Source organism: Arachis hypogaea, chromosome 3, assembly GCF_003086295.3.
Source record: "Arachis hypogaea cultivar Tifrunner chromosome 3, arahy.Tifrunner.gnm2.J5K5, whole genome shotgun sequence".
Classification (NCBI taxonomy): domain Eukaryota; kingdom Viridiplantae; phylum Streptophyta; class Magnoliopsida; order Fabales; family Fabaceae; genus Arachis; species Arachis hypogaea.
Window position 1 is genome coordinate 49,995,720 of NC_092038.1, and position 18,112 is coordinate 50,013,831.

The window sequence follows — 18,112 nt, forward strand, 5'->3', positions numbered from 1 at the left end:
GCAATACCTGTGCTGAAAGTGAAATCAAATCAAGCCAAACCTTGAACAATTCCCTTCCCTTAAGAAAAAAAGTTTTTGCTTAATTTTCTTTAATCTTGTACAGTATTTACTTATTGAACTAATATACCATAATATGGTGGGTATAAACAATAGACAATAATGTGGTTTGATACGTTGTTAGTAGTTCTATAGGTATAACGTGGAGATGGAAATCACTCACCCTCGTAGCAATGAATAATTTAGGTTTGTAATCAATTGACTTACGCTAAATGCAGTAGATATGCCACCTTCCCAAATCGACCGTTAGAAAATAGGTCAAAATACGTTTTTTTCCAGTTTCTGACTATTGCATCGTGCCACTGATTGCTGTTGGTATACCTGCATATTGACGAATAGATAGTCACCCACCTTGAATAACATAGCATTATCGCAAGTTCTTCATTATGCCATCCGAAGAAAGAGGCAACTGAAAAAGTTACATTAGGGAAACGGGCTAAGTGGGTGTTGATGCAGAAGGCTCTAGCACAAAAGCATTAACATCATCTTTTGAGGTTGGACATAAAGTGATGTAATACCTGTGTTGAAGTGAAATCAAATCAAGCTAGGCCTTGAACACTCTCCTTCCGCCAAGAAAAAAAATAATTTTGACTTAATTTCTTTTATTCTTTTAAAGTGTTTACTCATTAAACTAATGTACCATTATATGGTGGGTATAAATGATTGATAATAATGTGGCTTGATATGTTGTTAGTAATTCTATGGGTGTAAAATAGAGATGGAAATTACTCACCCTCATAGGATTGAAAAATTTAGGTTTGTAATCAATTGACTTACGCTAAATGCAGCAGATATGGACCCTTCCCGATTCTAGTGCCTACTGGAAGAAGGGCCAAAATATCCCATTCCCAGTTTTTGAACTCTTGCGTCGTGCCACTGATTACTACTGGTATGTCTGCATATTAACGAATAGATAGTCACCCATCTTGAATTGCATAGCATTATCGCAAGTTCTTCATCATGCAAGCCACAGAAGAAAGAGGCAAGTGAAAAAGTTACATTAGGGAGATGAGTTAAGTGGGTGTCAATTCGGAATGCTCTCATTGCCTTTAAAAAAGCATCAACATCATCTTTTGAGGTCGGGCATAAAGTGATGCAATACCTGTGCTGAAGTGAAATCAAATCAAGCCAGGCCTCGAATGCTCTCCTTGCCTTTAAAAAAATATATTTTTTACTTAATTGATTTTAATCTTGTAATGTGTTTACTCATTTAACTAATGTACCATTATATGGTGTGTATAAATGATAGACAATAATGAGGCTTGATATGTTCTTAGTAGTTCTATTTGTGTAATGAGTAGATGGGAATCATTCTCCCTCACAGCGTTGAACAATTTAGGTTTATAATCAATTAACTTACACTAAATGCAGAAGATTTACCACATTCTCGATTCTAGTGCCTATTGGAAAAAGGGCTAAAATATCCCAATCCCGGTATTTGGTTCTTGCACCAGGCCATTGATTGCTGCTGCTATGCATTCATATTGACGAATAGATAGTTACCCACCTTGAATAACATAGCATTATCGAAAGTTATTCATCTCGCCAGCCACAGGAGAAAGTGGAAATTGAAAAAGTTACCTCCAAGAGACGTGAAAAGTAGGCGTCCATATGAAAGGCTATGGCACAAAATCATCAACATGATCTATCGAGGTTGGGCACAAAGTGATGTAACACCTGTGCTGAAGGGAAATCAAATTAAGCCAGACCTTGAACACTCCCATTCCCTTAAGAAAAAAATAATTTTCACTTAATTTATTTTAATCTTTTAATGTGTTTATTCATTGAACTAATGTGCCATTATTTGGTGGGTATAAATAATAGACAATTATGTGGCTTGAACAATTTAGGCTGTGGTACGAAAGCATCAACATCATCTTTTGAGGTTGGACATGAAGTGATGCAATATGTGTGGTAAAGTGAAATCAAATCAAGCTAAGCCTTGAACACTCTCCTTCCCTTAAGAAAAAAATAATTTTTACTTAATTTCTTTTAATCTTGTATAGTGTTTACTCATTGAACTAATGTACCATTATATTGTGGGTTTAATTGATAGATAATAATATGGCTTGATATGTTGCTAGTAATTCTATGGGTGTAACGTGGAGTTATAAATTACTCACCCTCATAGCATTGAACAATTTAGGTTTCTAATCAATTGACTTACAATAAATGCAGCAGATTTGCCCCCTTCCCTATTCTAGTTCCTGTTGGAAAAATGACCAAAATAACTCCCAAGTTTCTGACTCATGCATCATGCCATTGATTGCTACTGGTATGCTTGTATATTAAGGAATAGATAGTAACCCACCTTGAATAATATAGCATTATCGCAAGTTCTTAGTCACTCCAGGCAAAGAAGAAAGAGGCAACTGAAAAATTTAAATTAGCGAGATGGGTAAACTGGGCGTTGATTCGGAAGGTGATGAGCGGATAATTTATACGCTTTTTGGCATTGTTTTTAGGTAGTTTTTAGTATGATCTAGTTACTTTTAGGGATATTTTCATTAGTTTTTATGCTAAATTCACATTTCTGGACTTTACTATGAGCTTGTGTGTTTTTCTGTGATTTCAGATAATTTCTGGCTGAAATTGAAGGACCTGAGCAAAACTCTGATAAAAGGCTGACAAAGGACTGCTGATGCTGTTGGATTCTGACCTCCCTGCATTCGAAATGGATTTTTTGGAGCTACAGAACTTGAAATGGTGCGCTCTCAACGGCGTTTGAAAGTAGACATCCAGAACTTTCCAGCAATATATAATAGTCCATACTTTATTCGAGATTTGATTTGATGACGTAAACTGGCGTTCAACGCCAGCTCCATACTGCATTATGGAGTCAAACGCCAGAAACACGTCACGAACCAGAGATGAACGCCAAAAACATGTTACAACTTGGCGTTCAACTCCAAGATAAGCCTCAGCTCGTGTAAAGATCAAGCTCAGCCCAAACATACACCAAGTGGGCCCCGGAAGTGGATTTATGCATCAATTACTTACTTCTGTAAACCCTAGTATCTAGTTTAGTATAAATAGAACTTTTTACTAGTGTATTAGATATCCTGGATTGTATTTTTGATCCTGTGATCACGTTTTGGGGGCTGGCTATTCGGCCATGCCTGAACCTTCATCACTTATGTATTTTCAACGGTGGAGTTTCTGCACACCATAGATTAAGGGTGTGGAGCTCTACTGTACCTCAAGTTTCAATGCAATTACTACTATTTTCTATTCCATTCCGCTTGTTCTTAATTTAAGATACTCGTTGCACTTAAACATGATGAATGTGATGATCCGTGACACTCATCATCATTCTCACCTATGAACGCGTGACTGATAACCACTTCCGTTTTACCTTAGACCGGCGCATATCTCTTGGATTCCTTAATCAGAATCTTTGTGGTATAAGCTAGAATTGATGGCGGCATTCATGGGAATCCAGAAAGTCTAACCTTGTCTATGGTATTCCAAGTAGGATTCCGGGATTGAATGACTGTGACGAGCTTCAAACTCACGATTGTTGGGCGTGATGACAAACGCAAAAGAATCAAGGGATTCTATTCCAATATGATCGAGAACCGACAGATGATTAGCCGTGCCGTGACAGAGGATTTGGACCTTTTTCACTGAGAGGATGGGATGTAGCCATTGAAAACAGTGATGCCCTACATACAGTTTGCCATGGAAAGGAATAAGAAGGATTGAAGGAAAACAGTAGGAAAGCAGAGATCCAACAGGGACAAGCACCTCCACACACTTATCTGAAATTCCCACCATTGAATTACATGAGTAACTCTATCTTTATTTTCTGTTTTATTTATTATTCAAAAACTCCATAACATTTACTATCCGCCTAACTGAGATTTACAAGATGACCATAGCTTGCTTCATGCCAACAATCTCCGTGGGATCGACCCTTACTCTCGTAAGGTATTACTTGGACGACTCAGTGTACTTGCTGGTTTGTTGTGTAGAGTTGTGACTAAGTGTGATTCACGTTGAGAGCGCTACCAAGTTTTTGGCGCCATTGTTGATGATCACAATTTCGTGCACCAAGTTTTTGGCGCCGTTGCCGGGGATTGTTCGAGTTTGGACAACTGACGGTTCATCTTGTTGCTCAGATTAGGTAATTTTCTTTTTGTTTTATTTTCAAAAATTTTTCAAAAATCTTTCAAATATATATATATATATATATATATATATATATATATATATATATATTTACTTCTGTTTTCGAAAAAAATTATTCTAAATTTTTAAGAATGAATTCTAGTGTTTCATGAAGCATGTTGAAGCCTGACTGGCTGTAAAGCCATATCTAAATCCTTTTGGATTGAGGCTTCCACTTGTCAACATAACGGGTATGTATATGGTGTTGGATGAAATATCAGCTGTTGCATGCCTGATTTATATCTTCTAAAGCTGGTTGGCTATTAAGCCATGCCCAACCCTTAGATTGGAGCTTTAGGCTAACATTGAAAGATTCCTGGAATTTTTCTTAGAAATTTTGAATTTCTTATTCTCTTTTTCCTATATGTTTTTTTCAAAAAAAATATACAAAAAAATCATAAAATCATAAAAACCAAAAATATTTTGTGTTTCTTGTTTGAGTCTTGAGTCAATTTTTATGTTTGGTGTCAATTGCATGTTTTTTAAAATTTATACATTATTTTTCGAAAATTCATGCATTCATAATGTTCTTCATGATCTTCAAGTTGTTCTTGGTAAGTCTTCTTGTTTGATCTTGATGTTTTCTTGTTTTGTGTCTTTTACTGTTTTTCATGTGCATTTTTGCATTCATAGTGTCTAAGTATTAAAGATTTCTAAGTTTGGTGTCTTGCATGTTTTCTTTGCATCAAAAATTTTTTCAAAAATATGTTGACGTTCATCATGATCTTCAAAGTGTTCTTGGTGTTCATCTTGACATTCATAGTGTTCTTGCATGCATCTTGTGTTTTGATCCAAAATTTTTATGTTTTGGGTCATTTTTATGTTTTTCTCTCTCATCATTAAAAATTCAAAAAAATAAAAAATATCTTTTCCTTATTTCTCTCAAAAATTTCGAAAATTTGGGTTGACTTAGTCAAAAAGTTTTAAAATTAGTTGTTTCTTACAAGTCAAGTCAAATTTTCAAATTTAAAAATTTTATCTTTTCAAAATCTCTTTTAAAAATCAATTCTTTTTCATTTTTTCCTATTTTCAAAAAAAATTATTTTTCAAAAATCTTTTTCTTAATAGTATTTCATGATTTTCGAAAATTACACTAACAATTAATGTGATTGATTCAAAAATTTGAAGTTTGTTACTTTCTTGTTAAGAAAGGTTCAATCTTTAAATTCTAGAATCTTATCTTTTAGTTTCTTGTTAGTTAAGTAATTAATTTTAAAATTTTAAAATTAAATCTTTTTCAACCATATCTTTTTAATCATATCTTTTTATCATATCTTTTTAAATTATATCTTTTTTAAAAAAAATTGATTTCAAAATATCTTATCTAACTTCTTATCTTCTTATCTTTTCAAATTTGATTTTAATATCTTTTTCAACTAACTAATTAACTTTTTGTTTGTTTCTTATCTTTTTCAAAACCACCTAACTACTTTTCCCTCTCTAATTTTCGAAAATATCTCACCCCTTTTTCAAAATTCTTTTTAATTAATTAATTATTTCAAATTTTAATTTTAATTTTAATTCTTCCTTTAATTTTTGAAAATCATTTAACTCCTTTTTAAAATTTAATTTCAAAAATTTCTCCCTCTTTCATCTTTTCCTATTTATTTATTCATTTACTAACACCTCTCTTCACCTCTCTTCATCTCAAATCACTACCCCTATCCTTACCCTTGTGTTTGGATTCTCCTTTCTTTATCCCCTTTCTTCTTCTACTAATAATAAGGAACCTCTTTACTGTGACATAGAGGATTTCTCTTCTTTTTTTGTTCTCTTCTCTTTCATATGAGCAGGAACAAGGAAAAAGGCATTCTTGTTGAAGCTGATCCAGAACCTGAAAAGACTCTGAAGAGGAAACTAAGAGAAGCTAAATTACAACAATCTAGAGACAACCTTGCTGAAATTTTCGAACAAGAAAAGGAGATGGCAGCCGAACCCAACAACAATAATGCAAGAAGGATGCTTGGTGATTATACTACACCTACTTCCAAGTTTGATGGAAGAAGAATCTCAATTCCTGCCATTGGAGCAAACAATTTGGAGCTGAAACCTCAACTAGTTGCTCTAATGCAACAAAACTGCAAGTTTCATGGACTTCCATCAGAAGATCCATATCAGTTTTTAACTAAGTTCTTACAGATCTGTGAGACTGTAAAGACTAATGGAGTAGATCCTGAAGTCTACAGGCTCATGCTTTTTCCTTTTGTTGTAAGAGACAGAGCTAGAACATGGTTGGATTCACAACCTAAGGATAGCCTGGACTCCTGGGATAAGCTGGTCACGGCTTTCTTGGCTAAATTATTTCCTCCTCAAAAGCTGAGCAAGCTTAGATTGGATGTTCACACATTCAAACAAAAAGATGGTGAATCCCTCTATGAAGCTTGGGAAAGATACAAGCAGATGACTAAAAGGTGTCCTTCTGACATGCTTTCAGAATGGACCATTCTGGATATATTCTATTATGGTCTGTCTGAGTTCTCTAAGATGTCACTGGACCATTCTGCAGGTGGATCCATTCACCTAAAGAAAACGCCTGCAAAAGCTCAAGAACTTATTGACATGGTTGTAAATAACCAGTTCATGTACACTTCTGAGAGGAATTCCGTGAATAATGGGATGCCTCAGAGGAAGGGAATTCTTGAGATTGATGTTCTGAATGCCATAGTGGCTCAGAACAAAATGTTGACTCAGCAAGTCAACATGATTTCCCAAAGTCTGAATGGATGGCAAAATGCATCCAACAGTACTAAAGAGGCATCTTTTGAAGAAGAAGCTTATGATCCTGATAACCCTGTAATAGCAGAGGTAAATTACTTAGGTGAACCTTATGGAAACACCTACAATTCATCATGGAGAAATCATCCAAATTTCTCATGGAAGGATCAACTAAAGCCTCAACAAGGCTTTAATAATGGTGGACGAACTAGGCTCAGCAATAGCAAGCCTTTTCCATCATCTTCTCAGCAACAGACAGAGAATCCTGAGCAAAGCACTTCTAATTTAGCTAATCTAGTCTCTGATTTGTCTAAGGCCACTTTAAGTTTTATGAGTGAAACAAGATCCTCCATTAAAAATTTGGAGGCACAAGTAGGCCAGCTGAGTAAGAAAGTTACTGAAACCCCTCCTAGTACTCCCCCAAGCAATACAGAAGAGAATCCAAAGAGAGAGGGCAAGGCCATTGATATACTCAACATGGCCGAATGCAAGAACGAGGGAGAGGACGCGAATCCCAATGAGGAAGACTGGTGCACGAAATTGCAATCACACTTTTGCAATCTGTGCAACTAACCAGCAAGTGCACTGGGTCGTCCAAGTAATACCTTACGTGAGTAAGGGTCGATCCCACGGAGATTATTGGTTTGAAGCAAGCTATGTTTATTTTATTATTCTTAGTCAGGATTTCAATTAAAATTATCAGTTTGAATTATTAGAAAGATAAAAGAGGGTGAATTAATTACTTGTAATGCAGTAATGGAGAATATGTTGGAGTTTTGGAGATGCTTTGTCCTCTGAATTCGTGTAACATAATGTTTCCTCACTTTCAAAAGTGCAAAGTTCCTTCCATGGCAAGCTGTGTGTAGGGGGATCACCGTTGTCAATGGCTACTGTCCATCCTCTCAGTGAAAACGTTCCAAATACTCTGTCACGACATGGCTAATCATTTGTCGGTTCTCAATCAGGTTGGAATAGAATCCAGTGATTCTTTTGCGTCTGTCACTAACACCCAACCTTCAGGAGTTTGAAGCTCGTCACAGTCATTCAATCCTCGAATCCTACTCGGAATACCACAGACAAGGTTTAGACTTTCCGGATTCTCTTGAATGCCGCCATCAGTCTAGCTTATACCACGAAGATTCTGATTAAGGAATCTAAGAGATACTCATTCAATCTAATGTATAACGGAGGTGGTTGTCAGGCACACGTTCCTGGATTGAGGAAGGTGATGAGTGTCACAGATCATCACCTTCTCCATAATTAAGCGCGAATGAACATCTTAGATAGGAACACGCATGTTTGCAGGGAAAACAGAAATAATTGCATTAATTCATCGAGATGCTGCAGAGCTCCTCACCCCCAACAATGGAGTTTAGAGACTCATGCCGTCAAAGAGTATATAATTCAGATCTAAAAATGTCATGAGCTCCAAAATAAGTCTCTAAAAGTTGTTTAAATAGTAAACTAGTAACCTAGGTTTACAGAAAATGAGTAAACTAAGATAATTGGTGCAAAAATCCACTTCTGGGGCCCACTTGGTGTGTGTTGGAGCTGAGACTTAAGCCTCTCATGTGCTTGGGCTGTTTCTGGAGTTGAACGTCAGGTTGTAACGTGTTTTGGGCGTTGAACTCCAACTTGTAACCTGTTTCTGGCGTTGGACGCCAGACTGCAACATGGAACTGGCGTTGAACGCCAGTTTACGTCATCTATCTTTGCGCAAAGTATGAACTATTATATATTGCTGGAAAGCCCTGGATGTCTACTTTCCAACCCAATTAAAAGCGCGTCAAGTGGACTCTTGTAGCTCCAGAAAATCCATTCCGAGTGCAGAGAGGTCAGGATCCAACAGCATCAGCAGTCCTTTTTCAGCCTAACTCAGATTTTTGCTCAACTCCCTCAATTTCAGCCAGAAAATACCTGAAATCACAGAAAAATACACAAACTCATAGTAAAGTCTAGAAATATGATTTTTGCCTAAAAACTAATAAAATTCTATTAAAACCTAATTAAAACATACTAAAATCTACATGAAATTACCCCCAAAAAGCGTATAAAATATCCGCTCATCACAACACCAAACTTAAACTGTTGCTTGTCCCCAAGCAACTAGAAGAATAAAATAGGATAAAAAGAAGTTAAGAAGCAATAATATCTCAGAGTTTCAAGTGAGGCTCAGGTTTTAGTTAGATGAGTGGGGCTAGTTGCTTTTTGTTTCTAAACAGTTTTGGCATCTCACTTTATCCTTTGAAATTCAGAATGATTGGCATCCGTAGGAACTCAGGATTCTGATAGTATTATTGATTTTCCTAGTGTAGTATGTTAATTCTTGAACATAGTTACTTTATGAGTCTTGGCCGTGGCCCTAAGCACTTTGTTTTCCAGTATTACCACCAGATACATAAATGCCATAGACACATAATTGGGTGAACCTGTTCAGATTGTGACTTAGCTTTGCTAAAGTCCCCAATTGGAGGTGTCCAGAGCTCTTAAGCACACTCTTTTGCCTTGGATCACGACTTTAACCACTCAGTCTCAAGCTTTTCACTTGGACCTGCATGCCACAAGCACATGGTTAGGGACAGCTTGATTTAGCCGCTTAGGCCTGGAATTACTTCCTTGGGCCCTCCTATCCACTGATGCTCAAAGCCTTGGATCCTTTTCACCCTTGCCTTTTAGTTTAAGGGCTATTGGCTTTTTTCTTTTTCTTGATCCAATGATTCCTTGTAAGAAAAAAAAAATTTTCACTGCTTTTTCTTGCTTCAAGAATCAAATTCATGATTTTTCAGATCATCAATAATATTTTTCGTGTTCCTTATTCTTTCAGGAGCCAACATTCGTAAAATTCAAGATACAAATTATGCACTGTTCAAGCATTCATTCAGAGAACAAAAGGTATTGCCACCACATATAATTAATTATAATTTTTATTATTAAGAACTCGAAAAATATAAATTACTTCTTTATTCTAATTATCTACTATTTTATTCATGTTTGATGATGATGAGAAAAATAAATTATAACTTAATTGGAAACAAAACCAGAATAGATATGCTAATTACTACTACTACTGTATAACTTCTAAGGTAAATTCCTATAATAACACTATCACAGAGTTAAAGCTAAAATTAGAACTCAAGAACCTGTATTTTGGGAAGTGGATGTTCTTCTGATCTGTGGGGTGCTTGGTCCTTCAAGGATTAATTTCTGGCGCTTCAGCTCCCTTAAGTCACGCCCTTGCTCTTCTTGTTCCCTAAGCAATTTGCAAAGCATGCTACTTTGATTGTTCTGTTCTTCCTTTGTTTGGTTCATAACTTCTTGCAACTTGGAAACATATGCCTCAAGACGTTCCCAATATTCGAATTGAGGAAGTTCTGGGAGGAATTCTTGTGCTCTCCTCTTGATTGGATCATCCTGCAGCTGTTGTCTTTCTATTGATATTTTAGTGATTGGCCGCTCAACTGAGATATACTCAGTTATTCCCATCTTCACTCCGGCATCTCTGTAGAGCATAGAAATTAAGCTTGGATAGGCCAATTTGGCATCCTTGGAGTTCTTGTTTGCTATTTTGTAGAGTTCACACGAGATTAGTTGATGAACTTCTACTTCTCTTCCCAACATGATGCAGTGAATCATCACTACTCTTTTAATAGTAACTTCAGAATGGTTGCTGGTGGGCAATATAGAACGCCCAATAAAGTCCAGCCAGCCTCTGGCAACTGGTTTGAGATCTTCTCACTTGAGTTGATTTGGGATGCCAGTGGTGCTGGTGGTCCACCTGGCTCTAGGGATGCATATATCCTCTAGAATCTTGTCCAGGCCTTTGTTTACCCTCATCATTCTCCTATAAAAGGAGTTTGGGTCATCTTTCAGTTGAGGAAGCTTAAAGATCTCCCTGATTTTGTCAGGATGGATGTGAACAATCTTTCCTCTGACTAAGGTCCGATGGTCATAGAGGGCAGCTCCAATTATTCTTTGCCTGTCTGTCTGCCACAGATTAGCATAGAACTCCTGAACCATATTCCTTCCCACTTTTGTTTCAGGATTAGCTAGGATTTTCCAGTTCCTATTTCGAATTTGTTCTTGGATCTCCGGATATTCATCTTCTTTCAGATCGAACTTGACTTCCGGGATCACTGATCTTAGACCCATTATTTTGTAGTAATGGTCTGAATGTTCTTTAGTCAAGAACTTTCCTTGATTCCAAAGTGGTTTTGGAATACTCTCTTTCTTGCCTCTTGGGGTGGGTTGTTTTCCTTTAGGGGCCATGATCAAAGTGAGTATGTTTTTGTGATCACGGATAAGCACACCAAACTTAGAAGTTTGCTTGTCCTCAAGCAAAAGAAAAGAAAGGAGATGGATAGGAGGAGAGCAAGTGTGGAATGGTGGATGATGAGAGGGGCGCCGAATGTGGATATAAAGGGAGGGAGGGTGGGTTTCGAAAATAAGAAGAAAAAGATAAGATAGAAGATATGATTTATAAAAGATAAATATGATAAGAAAAAGATATAATTAAAAAAATTATTAATGATATTTGGAAAAGATAAATTTTAATTTTAATTTTGAAGGAAGATTTTTAAAAGATAATAAAGTTTTGAAAAACTTAAAAAAAAGAGTTGGATTGGATTGGAAAACAATTTGTCTTTATGGATTAAGATGCATTTAATATTTTTGAAAAAGGACTTTAGAAATTAGGGTTTTTAGAAATTAGGATTAAATTTTTTTGAATTGAAGGATGATATTTTGAAACATGTTTATGCAAGAAATCATGAATTGAAATATAAAAATTAGAAAATTTGTGAAGAAAAACGAATTTTACCTCCTCCCCACCATTCTGGCGTTAAACGCCCAAACACTGCATGTTTTGGGCGTTTAACGCCCAATTGCTGCTTCTCCTGGGCGTTCAACGCCCAACTGTTGCTTCTTTCTGGCGTTGAACGCCAAGAAGTCCTTTGTCACTGGGCATTTTTCTGAATGCCCAGGACGCTGTCAATCTGGCGTTAAACGCCCAGAAGGTGCTTCTTTCTGGCGTTCAACGCCCAGAAGATGCTCCTTTCTGGCGTTTAATGCCCAGATGGCTACCCTTACTGGCGTTGAACGCCCAGTGGGTGCTTCTTTTGGGCGTTCAATGCCCAAAATGTTTCTTACTGGCTTTTTCACGCCAGTGAGCTTCCAAATTCCCTTGTAACTTTGTGAATTCAAGCAATTGCTATTTTACCTTGAAGATACTTTGACATATACCTGTAAAAATTAATTAATTAACAAATAAACTTTGTAAATGGCTGGGTTGCCTCCCAGCAAGCACTTCTTTATTGTCATTAGCTGGACTATTACTGAGCATTAATCAAGCCTCAGTTTTGAGCATTCTTGCTCAAAATTGCCTTCAAGATAATGTTTGACTCTCTGTCCATTAACAATGAACTTTTTATTAGAATCATTATCCTGAAGCTCTATGTATCCATATGGTGATACGCTTGTGATCACATATGGACCTCTCCACCGGGACTTCAATTTCCCGGGGAATAATTTGAGCCTAGAATTAAATAGCAGAACTTTCTGCCCTGGCTCAAAGACTCTGGATGACAATTTTTTATCATGCCATATTTTTTGCTTTCTCTTTGTATATTTTTGCATTCTCGAAAGCATTGAGTTTAAATTCCTCTAGCTCATTTAACTGGAGCAATCATTTTTCTCCAGCTAACTTGGCATCAAGGTTCAGGAATCTGGTTGCCCAGTAGGCCTTATGTTCTAGTTCCACTGGCAAGTAACATGCCTTTCTATACACAAGCTGGTATGGAGAGGTCCCTATAGGGGTCTTGAATGCTGTTCTGTATGCCCACAGAGCATCATCCAAGCTTCTTGCCCAATCCCTTCTACGGTTAATTACAGTCCGTTCCAGGATTCTTTTGAGTTCTATATTTGAGACTTCAGCTTGCCCATTAGTCTGTGGGTGATATGGAGTGGCCACCCTATGGCTAACTTCATAACGAACCAAAGCAGAATAGAGCTGTTTATTGAAGAAATGAGTGCCCCCATCACTGATTAGTACTCTAGGGGTGCCAAATCTACTGAAGATGTGTTTCTGGAGGAATTTTAACACTGTCTTAGTGTCATTAGTGGGTGTAGCAATAGCTTCTACCCATTTGGATACATAATCCACCGCCACCAGAATATAAGTGTTTGAGTATGATGGTGGGAAAGGTCCCATGAAGTCAATACCCCATACATCAAACAATTCAATCTCCAAGATCTCTTGTTGAGGCATGGCATAACTGTGAGGCAGATTGCCAGATCTTTGGCAACTGTCGCAATTAAGCACAAACACTCGGGAATCTTTATAGAGAGTAGGCCAGTAGAAGCCACATTGGAGGACTCTTGTGGCTGTTCGCTCACTTCCAAAATGTCCTCCATACTGTGATCCATGGCAGTGCCATAGGATCCTCTGCGCTTCTTCTTTAGGCACACATCTACGGATTACTCCGTCTGTACATCTCTTGAAGAGATATGGTTCATCCCAAAGATAGTACTTTGCATCTGTGATCAACTTCTTTGATTGCTGCCTACTGTACTCTTTGGGTATGAACCTTACTGCCTTGTAGTTTGCAATGTCTGCAAACCATGGCACTTCCTGGATGGCAAAGAGTTGCTCATCCGGAAAGGTTTCAGAGATCTCAGTAAGAGGGAGGGACGCCCCTTCTACTGGTTCTATTCGGGACAAGTGATTTGCTACTTGGTTTTCTATCCCTTTTCTGTCTCTTATTTCTATATCAAACTCTTGCAGAAGCAAAACCCATCTGATAAGTCTGGGTTTTGAATCCTGCTTTGTGAGTAGATATTTAAGAGCAGCATGATCAGTGTACACAATTACTTTTGATCCTACTAAATAGGATCTAAACTTGTCAATAGCGTAAACCACTGCAAGCAACTCTTTTTCTGTGGTTGTGTAATTCTTCTGTGCATCATTTAAAACACGACTGGCATAGTAAATGACGTGCAGAAGCTTGTCATGTCTCTGTCCCAACACTGCACCAATGGCATGGTCACTAGCATCACACATTAATTCAAATGGTAATGTCCAGTCTGGTACAGAGATGACTGGTGTTGTGACCAGCTTAGCTTTCAGAGTCTCAAACGCCCGCAGACACTCCTTATCAAAGATAAATGGCATGTCAGCAGCTAGCAGATTACTTAGAGGTTTGGCGATTTTTGAAAAATCCTTTATAAACCTCCTATAGAATCCTCCATGCCCCAGAAAGCTTCTGATTGCCTTAACATTGGCTGGTGGTGGTAATTTTTCAATTACCTCTACCTTAGCTTGATCCACCTCTATTCCTCTGTTCGAGATTTTGTGCCCAAGGACAATTCCTTCAGTCACCATAAAGTGACATTTTTCCTAGTTTAAAACTAGGTTGGTCTCTTGGCATCTCTTTAGAACAAGTGCTAGATGGTCAAGACAGGAGCTAAATGAGTCTCCAAATACGGAAAAGTCATCCATGAATACTTTCATAAATTTTTCCACCATATCAGAGAAAATTGAGAGCATGCACCTTTGAAAGGTTGCAGGTGCATTGCACAAGCCAAATGGCATCCTTCTGTATGCAAATACTCCGGATGGACATGTGAATGCCGTTTTCTCTTGATCTTTTGGATCTACTGCAATTTGATTATAACCTGAATATCCATCCAGGAAGCAGTAGTATTCATGACCTGCTAGTCTTTCTAGCATCTGATCTATGAATGGTAAAGGAAAATGATCATTTCTGGTGGCTGTATTGAGCCTTCTATAATCAATACACATACGCCACCCTGTAACTGTTCTTGAAGGAACTAGTTCATTTTTTTCATTATGAACCACTGTCATGCCACCTTTCTTAGGGACGACTTGGACAGGGCTTACCCAGGGGCTATCAGAAATAGGGTAAATAATCCCAGCCTCTAGTAATTTAGTGACCTCTTTCTGCACCACCTCCTTCATGGCTGGATTCAGCCGCCTTTGTGGTTGAACCACTGGCTTGGCGTCACCCTCCAGTAAGATCTTGTGCATGCATCTGGCTGGGCTAATGCCCTTGAGATCACTGATGGACCACCCAAGAGCTGTCTTGTGTGTCTTTAGCACTTGAATTAGTGCTTCCTCTTCCTGTGCCTCTAAGGTAGAGCTTATGATTACAGGAAAGGTATCACCTTCTCCCAGAAATGCATATTTCAGGGATGGTGGTAATGGTTTGAGCTCGGGTTTAGGAGGTTTCTCCTCTTCCTCAGGGATTTTCAGAGGTTCTATTATTCTCTCTGATTCCTCCAGATCAGGCTGAACATCTTTAAAGATGTCCTCTAGCTCTGATTCGAGACTCTCAGCCATATTGACCTCTCTTACCAGAGAGTCAATAATATCAACGCTCATGCAGTCATTTGGGGTATTTGGATGTTGCATAGCTTTGACAACATTCAACTTGAACTCCTCCTCATTGACTCTCAGGGTTACTTCCCCTTTTTGGACGTCAATGAGGGTTCGGCCAGTTGCTAGGAAAGGTCTTCCTAGAATGAGAGTTGCACTCTTGTGCTCCTCCATTTCCAGCACCACAAAATCTGTAGGAAAGGCAAATGGCCCAACCTTGACAATCATGTCTTCAATCACGCCTGATGGGTATTTAATGGAGCCATCAGCAAGTTGAAGACATATACGGGTTGGTTTGATTTCTTCAGTCAAACCAAGCTTTATGATAATAGATGCAGGTATTAGGTTGATACTTGCCCCAAGATCACATAGAGCTTGCTTGGTACAAGTACCCTCTAATGTGCATGGTATCATAAAGCTCCCGGGATCTTTAAGCTTCTCAGGTAAGCTTTTCAGAATGACTGCACTGTATTCTTCAGTGAGGTAAACTTTTTCAGTTTTCCTCCAATCCTTCTTATGACTTAAGATCTCTTTCATGAACTCAGCATAAGAGGGTATTTGCTCAAGTGCCTCTGCAAACGGAATCTTTATTTCAAGAGTCCTGAGATAGCATGCAAAGCGGGCAAATTGCTTATCCTGTTCCGCTTGGCGGAGTTTTTGAGGATAAGGCATTTTGGCTTTGTATTCCTCAACCATAGTTGCTGCAGGTTTATTACCCACAGAAGTGAGTTGGGAAGCCTTTTTAGAAGGGTTGTTATCAGCACTTGTATGTGTCTGATCCCCCACTGGCATTTGAATGCCAGGGGTGGAAGCTGGAGTGGCATTAGACGCCAGCTCCTTGCCTGTTTCTGGCATCTGAACGCCAGAACTGTGCTCCCTTTGGGCGTTCAACGCCAAATCCTTTCTTGTTTCTGGCGTTGAATGCCAGGAATGAGCATGGTTTGGGCGTTCAGCTCCAGTATTATTCCTCTCTGGGATCTGATTGTCCTCAGAGGGATTTTGGGTAGCCATTTGTTCATTTCTTGGCTTCCTGCTGCCTTGAAGTGAGGTATTTAGTGTTTTCCCACATCTTAATTGAACTGCTTGGCATTCTTCTATTATTTGTTTTGATCGTTGCTTTTCTGTTTGCTTCAACTGTACTTCCATATTCATATTAGCCATTCTTGTTTCTTGTAATATCTCCTTGAACTCAGCTAGCTGTTTTGTTAGAAAGTCTAATTGCTGATTGAATTCATTAGCCTGATCTACAGGACTGAGTTCAGCAGTTACTGTTTTAGCTTCTTCTTTCATGGAAGATTCACTGCTTAGGTATAGATGCTGATTTTTGACAACTGTATCAAAAAGCTCTTGAGCTTCTTCAATTGTTTTTCTCATATGTATAGATCCACCAGCTGAGTGATCTAAAGAGATCTGAGTTTTTTCTGTAAGCCCATAGTAGAAGATGTCTAATTGCACCACTCTGAAAACATTTCAGAGGAGCATTTTCTCAGCATCTCTCTGTATCTCTCCCAAGCATCATAAAGAGATTCATTGTCTCCTTGTTTGAAGCCTTGGATGCTCAGCCTTAGCTGTGTCATCCGTTTTGGAGGAAAATAGTGATTCAGGAATTTTTCTGACAGCTGTTTCCATGTCCTCATGCTGTTCTTAGGTTGGTTATTTAACCACCTCTTAGCTTGATCTTTTACAGCAAATGGAAACAGTAATAATCTGTAGACATCCTGATCTACTTCTTTATCATGTACTGTGTCAGCAATTTGTAAAAATTGTGTGATGAGCGGATAATTTATACGCTTTTTGGCATTGTTTTTAGTATGTTTTTAGTATATTTTAATTAGTTTTTAGTATACTTTTAGTAGTTTTTAGTTAAAATTCATTGTTCTAGACTTTACTATGAGTTTGTGTGTTTTTCTGTGATTTCAGGTATTTTCTGGCTGAAATTGAGGGTCCTGAGAAAAAATCTGATTCAGAGGCAAAAAAGGACTGCAGATGCTGTTGGATTCTGACCTCCATGCACTCGAAGTGGATTTTCTGGAGCTACAGAAGCCCAATTGGCGCGCTCTCAATGGCGTTGGAAAGTAGACATCCTGGGCTTTCCAGCAATGTATAATAGTCCATACTTTGCCCGAGATTTGATGGCCCAAACCGGCGTTGCAAATCAGCTTCAGAATTCCCAGCGTTTAACGCTGGAACTGGCATAAAAATTGGAGTTAAACGCCCAAACTGGCATAAAAGCTGGCGTTTAACTCCAGAAAAAGTCTCTACACATGAAAGCTTCAATGCTCAGCCCGAGCACACACTAAGTGGACCCAGAAGTGGATTTTTACGTCATTTACTCATTTCTGTATACCCTAGGTTACTAGTTCACTATTAATAGGATCTTTTGACATTGTATCTGTACCTCATGACACTTTACACGTTTTCTTTGTGTACCTTCCACGGCATGAGTCTCTAAACCCCATGGTTGGGGGTGAGGAGCTCTGCTGTGTCTTGATGGATTAATGCAATTACTACTGTTTTTCATTCAATCATGCTTGCTTCCATTCTAAGATATTACTTGTTCTTAAACCGGATGAATGTGATGATCCGTGACACTCATCATCATTCTCAACTATGAATGTGTGCCTGACAACCACCTCCGTTCTACCTTAGATTAAGTAGATATCTCTTGGATTCTTTAATCAGAATCTTCGTGGTATAAGCTAGAACTGATGGCGGCATTCAAGAGAATCCGGAAGGTCTAAACCTTGTCTGTGGTATTCTGAGTAGGATTCAATGATTGAA

The 18,112-nt window shown here is 38.1% G+C and overlaps 1 non-coding gene across 1 annotated transcript; it reads right to left on the reverse strand.

The window, feature by feature from the left end:
- Window positions 1-6,549: 6,549 nt before the first annotated feature.
- LOC112793100 (small nucleolar RNA R71) lies at window positions 6,550-6,657 on the reverse strand. The gene has a single exon (XR_003197809.1). It is a non-coding gene; the product is annotated as a small nucleolar RNA R71 (small nucleolar RNA).
- Window positions 6,658-18,112: the final 11,455 nt, after the last annotated feature.